Source organism: Heterodontus francisci, chromosome 25, assembly GCF_036365525.1.
Source record: "Heterodontus francisci isolate sHetFra1 chromosome 25, sHetFra1.hap1, whole genome shotgun sequence".
Lineage (NCBI taxonomy): Eukaryota > Metazoa > Chordata > Chondrichthyes > Heterodontiformes > Heterodontidae > Heterodontus > Heterodontus francisci.
Window position 1 is genome coordinate 25,758,772 of NC_090395.1, and position 21,077 is coordinate 25,779,848.

Genomic DNA, 21,077 nt, shown 5'->3' on the forward strand with positions numbered 1-21,077 from the left:
AATAAAGCATACAATATCCTGGGCTTTATTAATAGGGGCATAGAATACAAGAGCAAGGAAGTTATTTGAACTTGTATAAGACACTAGTTTGTCCACAGCTGGAGTATTGCATCCAATTCTGGGTGCCGCACGAGAAAAGACATGAGGGCATTGGAGAGAGTACAGAAGAGATTCATGCGAATGGTTCCAGGGATGAGGAATTTCATTTATGAAGATAGATTGGAGAAGTTAGGACTGTTTTCCTTGGAGAAGAGAGGCTGAGAGGTGATTTGATAGAGGTATTCAAAATCATGAGGGGTCTGGACAGTGTAGATAGAGAGAAACTGTTCCCACTTGTGAAAGGATCGAGAACGACAGATTTAAAGTATTTGGTAAGAGAAGCAAAGGTGACATGAGGAAAAACGGTTTCACGCAGCGAGTGGTTAAGGTTTGGAATGTGCTGCCTGAGAACGTGGTGGAAGCAGGTTCAATTGAAGCATTCAAAAGAGAATTAGACAGTTATATGAAAAAGAAGAATGTGCAGGGTTATGGGGAGAAGGCAGGGGAATGGGACTGAGTGAGTTGCTCTTTCAGAAAGCCGGTGCAGACACGATGGGCTGAATGGCCTCCTTCGGCGCTGTAACAATTCTGTGATTCCGTGATTCTGTGAAGCAAATGGGCAAAACTGTGGCAAATGAGTTTCAATGTAGGTGTTATGCAGATCAGCCATTATCTAATTGACAGGTGGATCAGGCGTGAGGAAATAAGTGCCCTCCTCCTGTTCCTATGTTCATCCTGTGAGGATTGGATAATTTATTTTTCCAAAAGACTGAAAGAAACTGGAGATTGAATCCTCAAAGCTTTTATTTCAGACAAGTGAAGAATTTGTATAAATATAATTGTGATTTTTTTTTTAGTATGAACTCACAGAAAAACAAAAGACAACTGTTATTATGTGGGAGACAGCAGTGGGTACATTAAATTATGTTATTGTGGATTCTTTGTTAATATTCTTACATTACAACAGTGACTATATTTCAAAAGTACTTAAATGGCTGTAAAGTGTTTGGGGCTTCCTGAAGTCATGAAAGGAACTATGGCTGGAATTTTACGCTGCCCCAACGGGTCGGATGGTGGCGTGGGGGCAGCGTAAAATTGAACGGCAGGCTCCGGGAGGCCTACCTGCCCCGCCTCCGCCTCCGGACAAGTTTATGAAACGGCCCGCCTGCCCAAGGCCAATCAAAACCCTTAAGTTGCCACTTAACAGCCACTTAAGGGCCCTCGTCCACCTCCACGGGTATTTTACCCGTGGCAAGCAGGTGTGCTGGGGACGTGAAAGGCCGCCCAGCGATAGCTGCCGGTCTTTCCACGCCCTGGGCGGGGTGGGAGGCATGGCAGTCGGGCACAGGGTGCCCAACTGAGGACCGCCCCCGCCTCCCAACCCACTCCCGGGACCCAAGACACCCCCCTCTCGCCAAACAACCACTCCAGCCTCACCAGGGAAGGACCGATCCCACTGGTGAGGCAAGCCCAACTTACCTTCCTTCCTCGATCCATGGCATCGGCTGGGCTGCAGTCCCAGCAGTGGCCACCGCTCCCAGTGGCGCTGCTGGGACTAAGAGCTGCTGGCCCGCTGATTGGCCGACAGCTCACTGAGGCAGGACCTCCTCCCTCAAGTGGGTAGAAGTCCCGCCTCGAAACAATTAAAGCACGGGGATCCGTAAAATATGGGACGGATCCCCGGGCTAGGCGGAAGCGGGTTCACCACCGACTTTCACATCGGAGTCCGGCTCCCATACATCCACTGTAAAATTCCGGCCTATATAAACGCAAGTTCCTTCTTTCTTTATGGTTTGAGAGGGAAATAGAAATTGATTAATGATTTTTTTTATACAACCATGGTGCACAGAATACTGGGAGAGGCAGATAGCACCAGAGTAGGAAATAGTAAATTATTAGGTGGATTCAGAGTAAGGAAGAAAGTAATAAAGTCTAAATTAGGGTTACTGTGCACAAATGTGAATGCATGGAGTGTGGTAAATAACATTGATGAGTTACAGGCGCAGATTGCCGTATGGAAGTATGCTGTTGTGACTATAACAGAGACCTGGCTCAAAGAAGGGCAGGACTGCGTATTAAATATTCCTGGATACAAGGTGTTCAGGAAAGACAGGAAAGGAAGGAAAGAGGGGAGGGTGGCAGTATTGATGAAGGAGAACTTTGTCATGCTGGGGAGAAAGGACGTCCCAGAAGAGTTAAGGAGATAATCTATCTGGCTAGAGATAAGGAAAAAAAAGGTGCAATTACATTGCTCAGTGTAGTCTATAGACCACCAACGAGTGGGAAAGATATAGAGGAACAAATTTGCAAGGAAATTACAGAGGTTCAAGAATTATAGAGTAGTTATAATGGGGGACTTTAATTATCCAAATATAGACTGGGATGGGAGTAGTGTAAAGGGCAGAGAGGGACAAGAGTTCCTAGCATGCATTCAGGAGAATTTTCTACAGCAGTATGTTTCCAGTCCAACAAGAAAGATGGCACTGCTAGACCTGGTTCTTTGGAATGAGGTGGGCCAAGTGGATCAAATGTCAGTAGGGGACTATTTAGGGGACAGTGATCATTGTATAATAATGTTTAGGTTGGCTATGGAATAGGACAAGGAACTATCCAGTGTAAGAATAATGAACTGGGGAAAGCAAACTTCAGTGGGGTAAGAATGGATCTGACCATGATAAATTGAAATCAAAGTTTGGCAGGCATTATGTAACTGAACAATGGGATGTTTTTAAAGAAGAGATAGTTTTGGCACAGTCAAGATATATTCCCATGACTGGGAAATGTAGGGCAAATAAATCCAGAGCTTCCTGGATGACGAAAGAGATACAGATTAAGATGAAGAAGAAAAAGTGTGATTATGACAAATGTCAAGTGGATAATATAACTGAGAACCAGGCTGAATATAGAAAGTTCAGAGGGGAAGTGAAAAAGCAAATAAGAGAAGCAAAGAGAGAGTATGAAAAGAGTCTGGCAGATAACATAAAAGGGAATCCAAAAGTCTTCTATCGGCATATAAATAGTAAAGTGTGGTAAAATGAGGAGTGGGGACAATTAGGGACCAAAAAGGGGATTTACGCATGGAGACAGGGGGCATGGCTGAGGTATTAAATTAATACTTTGCATCTGTCTTTACCAAGGAAGACAATGCTGTACAGGTCAATGTGAAAGAGGAGGTAATTCATACTTGAAGGGTTTAAAATTGATAAGGAGGAGGTATTGGATAGGCTCTCTGTACTTAAAGTTGATAAGACACCAGGACTGGATGAGATGCATCCAAGGATACTGAGGGAAGTGAGAGTGGAAATTGCAGAGGCACTGGCCATAATTTTTCAGTCTTCGTTAGACTCAGAGGTGGAGAATTGTAAATGTTACACCCTTGTTCAAAAAAGGACGTAAAGATAAGCCTAGCAACTACAGGTCAGTCAGTTTAACTTCGATGGGGAGGAAACTTCTAGAAATAATTATTCAGAACAAAATTAATTGTCACTTGGACAAAAGCTGGTTAATTAAGGAAAGCCAGCATGGATTTGTTAAGGGCAAATCATGTTTATCTAACTTGCTGGAGTTTTTTGAGGAGGTAACAGAGAGGGTTGATTAGCGTAATGTTGTTGATATGGTGTACACAGACTTCCAAAAGGCATTTGATAAAGTACCACACAACAGACTTGTGAGCAAAGTTATAGCTCAAGGAATAAAAGGGACAGTAGCAACATGCATAGGAAATTGGCTGAGTGACAGGAAGCAGAAGGTTAATGGATGTTTTTCGGACTGGAGGAAGATTTGTAGTGAGGTTCCCCAGGGGTTAGTGTTAGGACCATTGCTCTTCCTGATATATATTAATGACCTAGACCTTGGTGTACAGAGCATAATTTCAAAATTTGCAAATGATATGAAACATTGTGAACTGTGAGGAGGATAGTGTAGAACTTCAAGAGGACACAGACAGGTTGGTGGAATGGGCAGACAAACGTCAAATGAAATTTAATGCAGAGAAGTGTGAAGTGATTCATTTTGGTAGGAAGAACACGGAGCGACAATATAAAATAAAGGGTACAGGAGAGAGGGAACTTGGTGTATATGTGCATAAATCATTGAAGGTGGCAGGACAGGTTGAGAGCACTGTTAATAAAGCATACCGCATCCGAGGCTTCATTAATAAGGCCATAGAGTAAAAAGCAAGGAAGTTATTTTAAACCTGTATAAAACATTGGTCAACCTGGAGTATTGTGTCCAGCTCTGGATGCCACTTTAGGAAAGATGTGAAGGCATTAGAGAGAGAGCAGAAAAGATTCATGAGAATGGTTCCAGGGATGAGGAAATTCAGTTATGAAGATAGATTGGAGAAGTTGGAAAAGAGAAGGTTGAGAGGAGATTTGATCGAGGTATTCAAAATCATGAGGGGTCTGGGCAGAGTAGATAGGAAAAAAACTGTTCCCATTTGTTGAAGGATCGAGAAAAAGAGGGCACAGGTTTAAATTAATTGGCAAAAGAAGCAATAGGCACATGAGGAAAACTTTTTCACGCAGCGAGTAGTTAGGATCTGGAATGCACTGCCTGAGAATGTGATGGAGGCAGGTTCCATTGAGGCATTCAAGAGGGAATGGGATTGTTATCTGAAAGGGAAGAAGGTGCTGGGCTACAGGGAGAGGGTGGAGGAGTGACACTAGGTAAATTGCTCCTTTGGAGAGCCAGCGCAGACATGACGGGCTGAATGGCCTCCTTCTGTGCTGTAACAAGTTTTGATTGTAAATATTTAATAAATATGTCACCGGGTCAAAATCCTGGAACTCCCTACCTAACAACACTGTGGAAGTACTGTCATCACATGGACTGCTGCGGTTCAAGAGGAAGCCCCTCCATGACCTTCTCAAGGGTAATTAGGGATCAGCAATAATGATTTTTTTTAATTAAAGGTTGGAAACTGCAGAAACAATTAAATTTGAGCATTTTATGGGGTACTTTTTATTTGTTTATTAAATAAATTCAAGTTTATTAAAGACTATATAATTTATCAAACTCACTGATACAGTATTCCTACTGCATATTAGGAAATTGGGTCCTTCCAGCCAATGAGTTTCATTCCATTCATGTTAATAAGCAGAAAATTTGTCATTAAATGCTTTAAGATACAAACATAAGCACAGGAACTGGCTGATAATGAGGAAAGTGTTATTGGTTAGAGCTGACATGTTGGAACATATAGGGGTGAAGGCCTAATGGTTCAGAAGGGGCCAATAGAGCTGTTCGTCTCATTCTCCTGGGTCACCTTCTCCACAGGGCAGTTGACCCTTCTGTATGATCAATCAGCTTTCTAGTGGCTTGTGAGCATAGAGAGGACCCTCTCTAGGAAAGGACAGAAAGTCTAAACAGGGAGATTTTGAAGTCCACTAGGACTCATGAAGTCAGTTTGAAGCACTGGTGGTTGCTGGTATCTGACATTATCACCATAAGAACTCCTTCCCCAAATCCCAAGTTCCCTCTCTCAATAATCCCAAATCCCAGGACGTAACCCAGTGTTCCTAGCAGCTCCTTCTCCAATGTTCTGGAATCCAGACCCTGGGAACCCACCTCAAAGTATTTAGACCCTGAGACCCCATCACAGTATTGTCAAATCTCAGAAGTTCCTCTAATACTGATAAATCAGTGTGTGGATGGCTGATGGGGATCTTGCACCATGAGAGCAATGGGGTACCTTCAAAATCTCTGACCAACCTTAGCAATCACACTTGAAAAAATAGGAAAGTCTTCCATTTTATCCTGATATCTGAGAGCAATTAATCTCTGATTAATTAGACCTTGTGGCTTTAAAGGAATACAGTTCCTCTGAGCAGCAGAATAATATACTGTTCATTGCACTGAATAGCAGGTCTTTGCTTATAAAAACAGTGCAGTATCCAATTCACACATAGCAACACCACGTTATCTCCATCTCTCATTGTCTATCTAGATAGATAGATGTAAGTCCTGTGTCTTATACATATATGTCACCTATATAAACACTTATATGAAAAGCAATAAATCACAACTATACAATCCTAAAAAGGACAAAAAGATAAATAAACCCAATGTCCTGCTTTATTTAGGTTTTAAAAATGTTGTTTAATTTCCCACGGCCTTGTTTTGAGACAATTTATTTTGCTTAAAGACAAACAATTGAAAATATATGAAATAAATATTAAAGTGTAATGGAAAAAACTCAAAGAAATTAGATCCTCTGGGCTCAATGCTTTAGAATTTATTTTATAGATTTAAGTGTTTGTAAAAGTTTACAAAAAGGACCAAAAATTTATTTTTATTCTACACGGGATGTGGCCGTCACTGGCTAGGCCAGTATTTATTGCCCATTACTAATTGCCCTTGAGAAGATGGTGATGAGCTCATTCCTGAACCGCTGCAGTCCATGTGAGGTAGATACACCCACAGTGCTGTTAGGAAGGGAGTTCCAGGATTTTGACCCAGCGACAGTGAAGGAACAGTGATATAGTTCCAAGTCAGGATGGTGTGTGGCTTTGAGGGGAGCTTCTAGGTAGTAGAGGTCGCGGAAGCTGCTGTCGAAGGAGCCTTGGTGAGTTGCTGCAGTGCATCTTGTAGATGATACACACTGCTGCCACTGTGCGTCGGTGGTGGAGAGAGTGAATGTTGAAGGTGAAGGATGGGGTGCCAATCAAGCGGGTTGCTTTGTCCTGGATGGTATCAAGCTTCTTGAGTGTTATTGGAGCTGCATTCATTCAGGCAAGTGGAGAGTATTCCATCATACACCTGACTTGTGCCTTGTAGATGGTGGGAAGTCAGGAGGTGAGTTACTTGCAGAGAATTCTCAGCCTCTGACCTGCTCTTGTAGCCACAGTACTTATATAGCTGGTCTAGTTCAGTTTCTCGTCAATGGTAACCTCCAGGATGTTGATAGTGGGGATTCAGCTATGGTAATGCTGTTGACTGTCAAGGAGAGATGGTTGGATTCTCTCTTGTTTGAGATGGTCATTGCCTGTCACTTGTGTGGCACAAATGTAATTTACCACTTATCAGCCCAAGCCTGAATGTAGTCCAGGTCTTGCTGTATATGGATACAGGCTGCTTCAGTATCTGAGGTGTCGCCAATGGTGCTGAACATTGTGCAATCATCAGTAAACATCCCGCTTCTGACCTTATGATGGAGGGAAGGTCATTGATGAAGCAGCTGAAGATGGTTGGGCCTAGCACACTACCCTGAGGAACTCCTGCAGTGATGTCCTGGGACTGAGATGATTGACCTCCAACAACGACAACCATCTTCCCTTGTGCTAAGTATGACTCCAAACAGTGGAGAGTTTTACCCCTGATTCCCATGGACTCCAGTTTTGCTAGGGCTCCTTGATGCCATACTCAGTCAAATGCTTTCTTGATGTCAAGAGCAGTCACTTTCACCTCACCTCTTGAAGTCAGCTCTTTTGTCCATGTTTGGACCAAGGCTGTAATGAGGTCAGGAGCTGAGTGGCCCTGGCAGAACCCAAACTATGCATCAGTGGGTAGGTTATTCTTGAGTAAGTGCCGCTTGATAGCATTGTCGATGACACCCTTCCATCAGTTTGGTGATGATTGAGAGTAGACTGATAGGGCGGGAAATTGGCCAGGTTAGATTTGTCCTGCTTTTTGTGTACAGGACATACTTGGGCAATTTTCCACATTGTCGGGTAGATGCCAGTGTTGTAGCTGTAATGGAACAGCTTGGCTAGGGGTGCAGCCAGTTCTGTAGCACAAGTCTTCAGTACTGTTGCCGAAATGTTGTCAGGGCCCATAGCCTTTGCAGTATCCAGTGCCTTCAGCTGTTTCTCGATATCACATGGAGTGAATCGAATTGGCTGAAGACTGGCATCTGTAATGCTGGTGAGCTCAGGAGGAGGCCGAGATGGATCATCCACTCAGCACCTGGCTGAAGATGGTTGTAAGTGCTTCAGCCTTGTCTTTTGCACTGATGTGCTGGGTTCCCCCATCATTGAAGGTGGGGATATTTGTGGAGTCTTTTCTTCCTGGATGTGGAAGGACTGTCGAGCTTAGATCTGATCCGTTGGTCGTGGGATCGCTTAGCTCTGTCCATCGCATGCTGCTTCCGCTATTTGGCATGCATATAGTCCTGTGTTGTAGCTTCACCAAGTTGACACCTCATTTTTAGGTATGTCTGGTGCTGCTCCTGGCATGCTCTCCTGCACTCTTCATTCAACCAAGGTTAATCCCCTGGCTTGATGGTAATGGTGCACATCCGTCCACCAATATGTCCAGATGTGTACATATCAGACGATGTTCCACATATCTTACACAGACAGAAACACTAATGTGGAAGTGCTAGAAATGGCTGGAGAAAAGCAGAAATTAGTGCATAACATCAAAGAGAGAAAGATACAATACTACAGTCACATCATTCGAGCAGAAGGTAGACAGAGAATTATTGGAAGGAAAGATCGATGGAAAACATAGGAGAGGGAAGCAGAGGAGAAAACGGATGACAGATATAATGGACTGGTTGCAGTCGACCTATGCAGTATGTGTAAGGACAGCACAGGACAGAAAGAGGCGGAGATCTATGACGGTCAACCTCCTAGGCAGAAAATGACACCAATGAACGAACAATGGTAATGGTAGAGTGGGAGATATGCCAGGCCATGAGATTACAGATTGTGGTTGAATACAATTCTGCTGCTGCTGATCACCCACAGCACCTCATGGATGCCCAATTTGACTTGCTAGATTTGTTCGAAATCTATCCCATTTAATACAGTGGTACTGCCACACAACCTGACGGAGAGTATCCTCAATGTTATGACAGGAATTCATCTCCACAAGGACTGTGTGTGGTGGTCACTCCTACCAATACTGTGATGCACAGAAGCATCTGTGACAGGTAGATTGGTGAGGACGAGGTCAAGTTGGATTTTCCCTTTTGTTGGCTCCCTTACAACCTGCCGCAGATCCAGTCTAGCAGCTATGTCCTTTAGGACAGGGTCAGTAGTGTGTTACTGAGCCACTCTTGGTGATGGGCATTGAAGTCCCCCACCAAAAGTACATTCTGTGCTCTTGCTACTCTCCGTGCTTCTTCCAAGCAGTACTCAACATGGAGGAGCACTGATTCATCACTTGAGGGGGTGCAGTAGATGGTAATCAGCAGGAGGTTCCTGTGCCCATGTTTGACCTGATGCCATGAGACTTCATGGAGTCTGGAGTCAATGTTGAGGACTCCCAGGGCAACTCCCTCCTGATTGTATACCACTATGCTGCCACCTCTGGGGCTGAGTTTTATTCAGGTATCGTCACGCAGCACGGCGCCCTTTAAACTCAGCGGGGTGCCCACATTTAGCGGCTGCCGCAGAGCCCCCACGATATTTCGCATGGGGGCTCATTAGCATCACTGCGCCGAGCCGCCTCCCCGTGCCTCCCCCCAACCCCCATATTACGTGGGGAGAGGCGGGACATTCGGCGCAGTGAGAGACCTTTTGACAGTTGTGCAGCAGGTGCTGGGGTCCTATTTAAAGGACCCCAGCACGTGCATCCTGACAGCTGTCAAAGAAATACTTATCTGACTGCTGAAGAGTGGGGCTGCTGTCAATCTGGCAGCAAAGCAGAAAGTGCTGGGGAAACTCAGCAGGTCAGGCAGCATTTGTGGAGAAAGAAGCAGAGTTAACTTGACCAAGTTCACAGACCTGAAAGTTAACTCTGCTTTTCTCTCCACAGATGCTGCCAGACCTGCTGACTTTCCCCAGCACTTTCTTCTTTGCTGCCACATATTTACCCTGCTGTGTAATCTCGATCCTCTTCTTCCACTCAGGTGTAACATTCCTTCTTGTAGGCATGCCGCACCTGGGTGAATAATCTTAATTTTGCATATTCCAGGATGTGAGACTTAAAAATCCCATAAAAGGCAAATACACAATAAAACCATAATTGAAGAATAATTACCTACAATGAGCATCTAATCATCTAACTGTGAAAAGCTGCAGACTAATATGCATTTGGAATCTGTATTCATTTCTCTACTAACTGTTATGTGAAAATACATGTAATTGCATTTAAATGATCTTTGTTAAAAAAACAGGAAAATATGTTCATATTCTAGCTGCATTACGAACTAGAAATATTAACACCAATAACTATGATCAGCTGCTGCAGAAGCAAAGTTTTCGTAACCATGTGTCGTAATAGTTGAAAAACCATGACAACAGCAGATTTCCTCACTAGTCCTGCATTGGTTTTCAAACATGTGCAAGACAAACCTTGCAGCCAGAAGTTAGAGTAGTTACACGGTGGAGTCAGCTTTGCATTTAAAGGACCACACCAAAAGCTGAGGATGGCAGAGGGGTACTCTAGGGTGGCCCCACAGTTCAGTGATGCCTCCCTGCTCACTCTCCTCCAGGCTGTGTGGGCAAGGTGGGAGGTCCTTTTCACCAGCAATGGTAAGAAAAGGCCCTCCTGCCTGAACAAGGCAGTCTGGCTGGAGATGGCAGAGGAGGTGAATAGCCATAGGGCCATCTGCCATCAAAGGGTCCAATGCTGGAAGGGGATGAACGAGCACTCCTCCAGCCAGCTGGGGCCTGCTAGGCCTCGTGAGCACAGGGTATGAGCATCAAAGTCATCCACAGCCAAAGGGGAATCAGATCAGCAGCCTTCCTCCAGTCAGGCTGCTAGTGCAGATGTTGTACCAAGAAGGGGCAACCTCTCCATTTGCAGAGAACACACTGATACAAATGGGAATGCACGGATGTCACAGCAATGTAAGTATGTCTTTCACTAAATGTTCCTCACTAACATGTGTGTCCTTTTCTCTGTGTGAATGATGTGTGCCGGTATGTAGCACCAATGTCACATCCCTTTGTACCGTTGGCCCTTCAGGAGAGCCAACGTATGCAATAACATCAATGCCATGCCACCATTACTCATGAGCATCTCCACGGACTCAGTGACATGGACATTGGCTCAGTCAGCTGCTGCCTATAATGGTTTACACAGGGATGCTGCAGATGTGGACTGGTGCACAGCAGGTGAGCGAGGGTGATGTGTGGCTTCCAGAGCTCATGTCGGTTCCTATGAAGCAGACAGCCTTTGTCTGATAAGCCACTTCTGTACATCCCTACCTCACTGCTAGCCCTGCGTGCAGAGCCTGGGTGCCATCTGCCCTCCCATGCATCTTTCATGTTGTAGGTCCTCAGCGTCCTCACTGTCCGAGGAGGAATCCTGTTGACATCTCTCCTCATCATGCCAGACCTGGCCCCTATTGGGTGGGTAGTTGTGCAGATCAGCAAAGAAAAGAGTTGGCCTTTTCGGCCCGTAGCACAGGGCATCACCCTATCCTTCCAGGCATTGGAAGTGCTCTTTCAGTGTGCCAATTTCCTGCTCAATGGTGACTCTTGTAGCTCAGTGGCTAGCATTGTATCTCTCCTCTTCAGCAGTAGTGGGGTCCCTCAATGGTGTTGGGAGCCATGTCTGAAATGGACAGCCCTTATCTCCAAGAAGCGATCCCTCCATCTGAGCCAGTTCAGTGAACAGCAGTGGCAGCCAGGACTGGCGCAGGTCCCAGAGGTCATGGCAGCTGCCTGAGAAGCGGACATAGATTTTTTTTTAGAGATACAGCACTGAAACAGGCCCTTCGGCCCACCGAGTCTGTGCCGACCATCAACCACCCATTTATACTAATCCTATACTAATCCCATATTCCTACCACATCCCCTCCTGTCCCTATATTTCCCTACCACATACCTATACTAGGGGCAATTTATAATGGCCCATTAACCTATCAACCTGCAAGTCTTTGGCATGTGGGAGGAAACCATGAAACCATGCATGAAGCATCTCCGGTGATCACATAACAGCTGCACACAGATTGAGAGGATTCCTTTAATGGTAACGCCTGCAGGTGGTAGCCTAGCGGGAGACCTGATGGACACAAGGGTGCAGTCTATGAATGTTGAAACCTGTGGTTCTCCGGCAATGGTGCAGAAACTGATGGCCTTCTGGGCCTGGCTGTGAGAGTCCGTCCTGAAGCAGACATACTCACAGGCCCTCCGGTGCAGGGCATCGGTGCACTGCTGACTGTGACCCCACAAATGTCTCCAGTGGGACCCTGAAATGCTGCATAGTCATCAAGCTTAAGAGCCACTGCCACTATGAGGACTGTAGGCATAGGAGGTCCACCAAAGCCCATGGGCTGCAGGTCATTGTCGAGCAGGGCACAGAGACGAGTCACTACCCTCTCTACATGCACAATTGCCTCTGACACTGGTGCTCTGACATCCAATGGCATGTCATGTGGGGCCTGTAGATGCATGGCAATCGTAATGGCGAGCTCCCTTTGGGGGCTTCTGCTCGCGACAGGGGGCCTCTATGTTGATCGCATCTGCCTGTTGGTATTGCCTCTGGCGCATACGAATCCTCAGGATCAGAGGATCACACAATGTAGGATGAGCCATACCTATTTCCATGTGATAAATAAAGTTGAACCTTTCATGTATTTGAAGGCTCCTAACAGGACAGGGATTGGTGTTGGCGGGTTCATCAGGTGCTTTCATGAAAGAACTATGTGGCGTGCAACGGCATTGCCCATCTTGTCCAACACTCAGAGTGGCAAAGCATGATCACATCAAGATCCTACTAGCTGAATCGATTGCCCCCACCATCCATATAACTTTAATGCTCCTGCCCTTTCTGGCACCCTCCCCACACACAGGGTGACTAGAGGGCCATTGCTCCTTCACAAACACAAACAAACGCAGGGCATACACTGTTTACAGAGGGAGGGTACCCTCCCTTCATGTCTGCAGAGCTTTCCCTCCGGACCCCCTCCCTTCTCCCTTTAAGAATGCAGAGCGAGACCCCTGAAAACAGAATTTGCCATCCATAGCGAAACCTTCTGCCTGAAGACCCGCCGGCTTTTCTGTTCATGAACGGGATGGCCGCCCGTTCAAAGTGGCGGCGGGCTGCATAATCTACAGAGATAAGTACTGTTTTGCGTATGTTAATTGGGGTGCCGCCGCCGAACGACGGGGCGGCCACACTGAGGTCCCCCCGCTGCCGGTAATATGCGGCAGGCCCTTCTCGACATCGTGGGTCGAGGCGGGCCTCTCGCTGCAGAATTTTACGGCCCCCGTGCCGCGACTCGCAGCGTCGAGGGGCCGGTAAAATTCAGCCCCTGGTGTCTGGGGATGGTGATGACAGTGTCTGGGACATTGTAAGGTATGATTCCGTGAGCATGACTATGTCAGGCTGTTGCTTAATTAGTCTGTGGAACAGCTCTCCCAATTTTAGCACAAGCCTCCAGATGTTAATAAGAACTTTGCAAGGCTGGCAGGGATGGGTGTGCCGCTGTCATTTCCGGTGCTGGTGGTCTGTCTGGTATCATTCCTTTTAGACTTTTCTCTGGCAGTTTGGTACAACTGGGTGGCTTGCTAGGCCATTTCAGAGGACATTTAAGAGTCAACCACATAGCTATGGGTCTGGAGTCACATGTCGGCCAGACCAGGAAAGGACAGCAGATTTCCTTCCCTAAAGGGCATTAGCGAACCAGATGGGTTTTATGACAATCAACAATGGTTTCATGGTCAACATTACTGAGACTAACTGTTTTTTAAAAAAATTCAGATTTATTAATTGAATTTAAATTCCACTAACTGCTGTCCGTGTTGGGATTTGAACCAATGTCCTCAAAGCATTAATAAAAACAAGAAATGCTGGAAATACTCAGCTGGTCTGGCAGCATCTGTGGGGAGAGAAGCAGAGCGAACGTTCCAGGTCAGTGACCCTTCATCAGAACTGGCAAATATCAGAAATGTAAAAGGTTTTAAGCAAATAAAGCAGGGGTGGGGCAAGAGATAACAAAAGAGGTGGTGTTGATAGGACAAGGTCACAGAGAATAACTGGCCAGAAGGTCATGGAGCAAAGGCAAACGGTATGTTAATGGTGTGTTGCAAGACAAAGCGTTAGTACAGAGAGGGTGCGAATTGACAGAAAAATGAACAGCCCTGGTCCCAAGCACTAACATGAAAAACACAGTGGGTAGGCATAGCAAAAACAAACAAAAATGAAATAAACAAATAAAAAATATTTATTGTTTTTATTTCAGATTTCCAGCATTTGCAGTATTTTGCTTTTATTGTCAAAGCATTAGCTTGGGCCTCTGGATTGCTAATCCAGTGACATTATCACTATGCCACCATCTCCCCCAGTTTGACAAGTATTTAATGAAGTGGGGACAGAGAAGAGAGAAACAGACTGTTTCCAGTGATTGAAGTGTCTAGAGCAAAGGGACATAGATAGGAGTATACATAATTGATTGAGTACAGAAAGCAGGAGAAACCTTTGTAAACAGTGGGTTGTGAGGCAATGGAATGCACTAACAGAATTAACAATTGAGCCAGAAGTCACATCACATAGATTTAAGGTTGCCAGCCTGCCAGGATTGGCCCGAAGTATCCAGGAATTAAAAATTAATCTCCTGAACACTGATGTAAGTAACCCAGGAGAAATATCATAGGGGTATTAAAATTATGTTTTTTCATTTTCTTTGAACAACTTTAGTTTATTAGTTATTAAAAATATTGAAAATGAGGTTGGGTGGCAAGAATCTAAAGGCAGGAGTGCATATAGATGACTTATATGACTGATATAAATGATTTAGATGATGGGACCGAAGGTATGGTTGTTAAATTTGCTGATGACACAAAGATAGGTAGGAAAATAACTTGTGAAGCGGACATAAGGAGGCTACAAAGGGATATAGATAGGTAAGCGAGTGGGCAAAGACCTGGCAAATGGAGTATAATGTGGGAAAGTGTGAAATTGTCCATTTTAGCAGGAAGAATAAAAAAGAAGCATATTATCTAAATGGTGAGAGATTGCAGAGCTCTGAGATGCAGAGGGATCTGGGTGTCCTAGTGCATGAATCACAAAGGGCTAGTATGCAGGTACAGCACATAATTAGGAAAGCTAATAGAATGTTATCACTTTATCGCGAGGTGAATTGAATACAAAAGTAGGGAGGTTATGCTTCAGCTATACAGGGCATTGGTGAGACCACATCTGGAGTAATGTGTACAGTACTGGTCTCCTTATTTAAGGATTTGTGTAAGGTCTTCCGACAGTCCAGGACACATAGTTTTGATGTTCCAGCTTGCAAAGCGAAGGGCTGGTACCTTCTTTCCTTTTTTCATGTTGTTTGGTGCTGTGTATCAGTCCACCTTTCGGGCAATGACCCTGAGCTCCAAGCACCCATTGAAGCAGGCAGACTGTGGCGGGACAGAACCTTATTGACCGGGGGCTGCCCGGTTTGAGGCGGGCGGTAGCTGTCCAGTGAGGTGCAATGACCTCTCCCACCGACAAAGGCAACCCGTGGCGCCCAGTTTCTACGCCAATTTATCTGGACTTATAACCAGTAACTGCTGCCTTCCGTGTTGTTTTAGTCGCTGTGAGGCAACTATGGAGTGACCTCTCCATGGCGCATGCCTGGGCAAATTTATGGAGGTTGAGAGTTGCCCAGTCGTCAAAACCCCCCTCTCGGCCTTTCTGGTGGGGTCCAAAGGAGTGCAGGACACGACGTTTGGCACCATTATGGCTGCAGGAACTGCCGGAAACATGCCAAAGGTGACACATGACCGCCTACGGGGTTCCGCTCCGGATTATCTGTTAGGGTTTACTCCCTTAGCCTTGGTCTCTCCCGAGACGCCCACAAGGCAGTCGGGTTGTTGGGGCCCCTACACAGGTGTAGGATGGTGCCGGTGGGAGGAGGGGATGCAAGGGGGAGGGGTAGAGGGAGGGGGTGGGGGGGGGGTGCAGGGGAAGGGGGTGCGGGGTGAAGGTGCGGGGGGGGCGGGCTGGGATGGGGTTGTGAGGGGGTGAGCTGAGAGGGTGGAGCAGGGAAGGGGACGGGGGTGGGGGGAAGGGGGGGTAAAGGGGGGGGGGTAAAGTGGGGGGGGTGGAAGCTGGTGCAGGTAATAAGCCATTTCCTCAGTGCCCACCATCGACGTCCGGAAAGCTCATCCACGTCCTTCGGGAGGTGAAGCATCATTTGGCAGACTTAGAGGTGATTACATTTGCTAAGGGTTTTTTATTTTGCAGTGGTTTAAATAAAGGCATGCAGCATTGCCGACAGTGCGCTGCAGATGCTCTCCGAGCCATCTCCCGCGGGCGCTTTGAAGTTGCGGCCGGGGGGGCCGTTCGTGGATTTTTTGGGCGTTCGGGGCACCTTTTCTCAGGACTTCTCTCGGGTCCCGCTGCTCCTTCTTCACCTCAATGGACTTACCGCATGCCGTGACTGCAGACACTCTGGGCGGTGAAGACAGCAGGATCAGAGATTAAAGTATCGGCAGCTGTGCTCGTCAGTTTCATCCGGATCAATTTCATTGAGAAAACAAAGAGCAGGTGTGGCTGGGGGAGGGCAGTGGGCCCAGGTAACATACACTAAACTAACTGTTAACTTTTAGATAGGGCTAAAATGAACTGATTTAAAGAGCCAGGGGAATTTAAACAGTTTAAGAGGGCAGATTGGGGGAGAAAACGTTAGGGATGGGAGCAGATGGCCATGGATAGAGTTGAACAGCAAGGGAGCTTCCTAGGGAGCTATGTGTCCTGGCCTGTCGGAAGACCTTACACAAATCAACGATTCTCGGAAGACCGCCATCATTAACAACGAGCTCAGTAGATTCAATGTGGACATTGCAGCACTTCAGGAGACTCGCCTCCCCGCGAGTGGCTCTCTAGCAGAGCAAGACTACACCTTCTTCTGGCAGGGCAGGGATCCTGAAGAACCAAGACAGCATGGAGTGGGCTTCGCCATCAGAAACTCCTTGCTCAGCATGATAGAGCCTCCCTCAAATGGCTCGGAACGCATACTGTCCATCCGACTGCTCACCACCTCTGGTCCAGTACACCTACTCAGCATCTATGCTCCAACACTCTGCTCCCCACCTGAAGCTAAAGACCAGTTCTATGAACAACTCCATAACATCATTAGCAGCATCCCCAACACCGAACACCTATTCCTGCTGGGGGACTTTAATGCCAGGGTTGGGGCCGACCATGACTCATGGCCCTCCAGCCTTGGGCGCTATGGCGTTGGAAGGATGAATGAGAACGGGCAGAGACTGCTTGAGTTGTGTACCTATCATAACCTCTGCATCACCAACTCGTTCTTTCACACTAAACCCTGTCACCAGGTTTCATGGAGGCACCCAAGATCGCGTCGTTGGCACCAGCTAGACCTCATTATCACAAGGCGAGCCGCCTTAAACAGTGTTCAAATCACACGCAGCTTCCACAGTGCGGACTGCGACACCGACCACTCCCTGGTGTGCAGCAAGGTTAGACTCAGACCAAAGAAGTTGCATCATTCCAAGCTGAAGGGCCACCCGCGCATCAACACGAGCAGAATTTCTCACCCACAGCTGTTACAAAAATTTCTAAATTCACTTGTAACAGCCCTTCAAAACACTCCCACAGGGGATGCTGAGACCAAGTGGGCCCACATCAGAGACGCCATCTATGAGTCAGCTTTGACCACCTACGGCAAAAGTGCGAAGTGAAATGCAGACTGGTTTCAATCTCATAATGAAGAGCTGGAACCTGTCATAGCCGCTAAGCGCATTGCACTGTTGAACTACAAGAAAGTCCCCAGCGATTTAACATCTGCAGCACTTAAAGCAGCCAGAAGTACTGCACAAAGAACAGCTAGGCGTTGCGCAAACGACTACTGGCAACACCTATGCAGTCATATTCAGCTGGCCTCAGACACCGGAAACATCAGAGGAATGTATGATGGCATGAAGAGAGCTCTTGGGCCAACCATCAAGAAGATCGCCCCCCTCAAATCTAAATCAGGGGACATAATCACTGACCAACACAAACAGATGGACCGCTGGGTTGAGCACTACCTAGAACTGTACTCCAGGGAGAATGCTGTCACTGAGACTGCCCTCAATGCAGCCCAGCCTCTACCAGTCATGGATGAGCTGGACATACAGCCAACCAAATCGGAACTCAGTGATGCCATTGATTCTCTAGCCAGCGGAAAAGCCCCTGGGAAGGACAGCATTACCCCTGAAATAATCAAGAGTGCCAAGCCTGCTATACTGTCAGCACTACATGAACTGCTATGTCTGTGCTGGGATGAGGGAGCAGTACCCCAGGACATGCACAATGCCAATATCATCACCCTCGACAAAAACAAAGGTGACCGCGGTGACTGCAACAACTACCGTGGAATCTCCCTGCTCAGCATAGTGGGGAAAGTCTTTGCTCGAGTCGTTCTGAACAGGCTCCAGAAGCTGGCCGAGCGCGTCTACCCTGAGGCACAGCGTGGCTTTCGTGCAGAGAGATCGACCATTGACATGCTGTTCTCCCTTCGTCAGATACAGGAGAAATGCCGTGAACAACAGATGCCCCTCAACATTGCTTTCATTGATCTCACCAAAGCCTTTGACCTCGTCAGCAGACGTGGTCTCTTCAGACTACTAGAAAAGATCGGATGTCCACCAAAGCTACTAAGTATCATCACCTCATTCCATGACAATATGAAAGGCACAATTCAACATGGTGGCTCCTCATCAGAGCCCTTTCCTATCCTGAGTGGTGTGAAACAGGGCTGTGTTCTCGCACCCACACTTTTTGGGATTTTCTTCTCCCTGCTGCTTTCACATGCATTCAAATCCTCTGAAGAAGGAATTTTCCTCCACACAAGATCAGGAGGCAGATTGTTCAACCTTGCCCATCTAAGAGCGAAGTCCAAAGTACGGAAAGTCCTCATCAGGGAACTCCTCTTTGCTGACGATGCTGCTTTAACATCTCACACTGAAGAGTGCCTGCAGAGTCTCATCGACAGGTTTGCGTCTGCCTGCAATGAATTTGGCCTAACCATCAGCCTCAAGAAAACGAACATCATGGGGCAGGACGTCAGAAATGCTCCATCCATCAATATTGGCGACCACGCTCTGGAAGTGGTTCAAGAGTTCACCTACCTGGGCTCAACTATCACCAGTAACCTGTCTCTAGATGCAGAAATCAACAAGCGCATGGGTAAGGCTTCCACTGCTATGTCCAGACTGGCCAAGAGAGTGTGGGAAAATGGCGCACTGACACGGAACACAAAAGTCCGAGTGTATCACGCCTGTGTCCTCAGTACCTTGCTCTATGGCAGCGAGGCCTGGACAACGTATGCCAGCCAAGAGCGACGTCTCAATTCATTCCATCTTCGCTGCCTTCGGAGAATACTTGGCATCAGGTGGCAGGACTATATCTCCAACACAGAAGTCCTTGAAGCGGCCAACACCCCCAGCTTATACACACTACTGAGTCAGCGGCGCTTGAGATGGCTTGGCCATGTGAGCCGCATGGAAGATGGCAGGACCCCCAAAGACACATTGTACAGCGAGCTCGCCACTGGTATCAGACCCACCGGCCGTCCATGTCTCCGCTATAAAGACGTCTGCAAACGCGACATGAAATCGTGTGACATTGATCACAAGTCGTGGGAGTCAGTTGCCAGCATTCGCCAGAGCTGGCGGGCAGCCATAAAGACAGGGCTAAATTGTGGCGAGTCGAAGAGACTTAGTAGTTGGCAGGAAAAAAGACAGAGGCGCAAGGGGAGAGCCAACTGTGCAACAGCCCCGACAAACAAATTTCTCTGCAGCACCTGTGGAAGAGCCTGTCACTCTAGAATTGGCCTTTATAGCCACTCCAGGTGCTGCTTCACAAACCACTGACCACCTCCAGGCGCGTATCCATTGTCTCTCGAGATAAGGAGGCCCAAAAGAAAGACAAAAAAGAATTTAAGGAAGGATGTAAATGCGTTGGAGGCAGTACAGAGAAGGTTTACTGGACTAATACCTGAAATGGGCGGGCTGTCTTAAGAGGAAAAATTGGACAGGCTAGGCTTGTATCCGCTGGAATTTAGAAGAGTAAGAGGCGACTTGATTGAAACATGTAAGAACCTGAGGGGTCTTGACAGGTTGGATGTGGAAAGGATGTTTCCCCTTGTGGGAGAATCTAGAACTAGGGGTTCTTTCAAGTAAAAGGTGTTGCTATGGGTACCCGCATGGGTCCTAGTTATGCCCGTTTTTTTGTGGGATATGTCAAACATTCCTTGTTGCAGTTCTACTCAGGCCCCCTCCCCCAACTCTTTTTCCGGTACATTGATGACTGTATCGGTGCCGTTTCCTGCTCCCGCCCCGAGTTGGAAAACTTTTACCAACTTTGCGTCCAATTTCCACCCTTCTCTCACCTTTACATGGTCCATCTCTGACACTTCCCTTCCCTTCCTCGACTTCTTTGTCTCCATCTCTGGGGATAGGCTGTCTACTAATATTCATTATAAGCCCACCGACTCCCACAGCTACCTCAACTCCACTTCTTCACACCCTACCTCCTGTAAGGACTCCATTCCATTCTCCCAGTTTCTCTGTCTCTGACGCATCTGCTCTGATAATGCAACCTTCCACAACAGCGTTTCTGCCATAGCTTCCTTTCTCCTCAACTGAGGATTCCACCCCCCCTGTGGTTGACAGGGCCCTCAACCGTGTCCGGCACATTTCCTGTACCTCTGCTTTCACCCCTTCCCCTCCCTCCCAAAACCGTGACAGGGTTCCCCTTGTCCTCACTTTCCACCCCACCAGCCTCCATATCCAAAGGATCATCCTCTGCCACTTCCACCACATCCAGCGTGATGCCACTACCAAACACATCTTCCCCTCCCCTCCCGTCAGCATTCCGAAGGGATCGTTCCCTCCGCGACACCCTGGTCCACTCCTCCATTACCCCAGACACCCCGTCTCCTTCCCATGGCACCTTCCCATGCAATCGCAGGAGGTGTAATACCTGCCCATCTACCTCTGCTCTCCTCACTATCCAAGGCCCCAAACACTCCTTTCAGGTGACGCAGTGATTTACTTGTACTTCTTTCAATTTAGTATACTGTATTCGCTGCTCACAATGTGGTCTCCTCTACATTGGGGAGACCCCCAAACACAGATTGGGTGACTGCTTTGCGGAACACCTTCGCTCAGTCTGAAAACATGACCCCGAGATTCCTATCG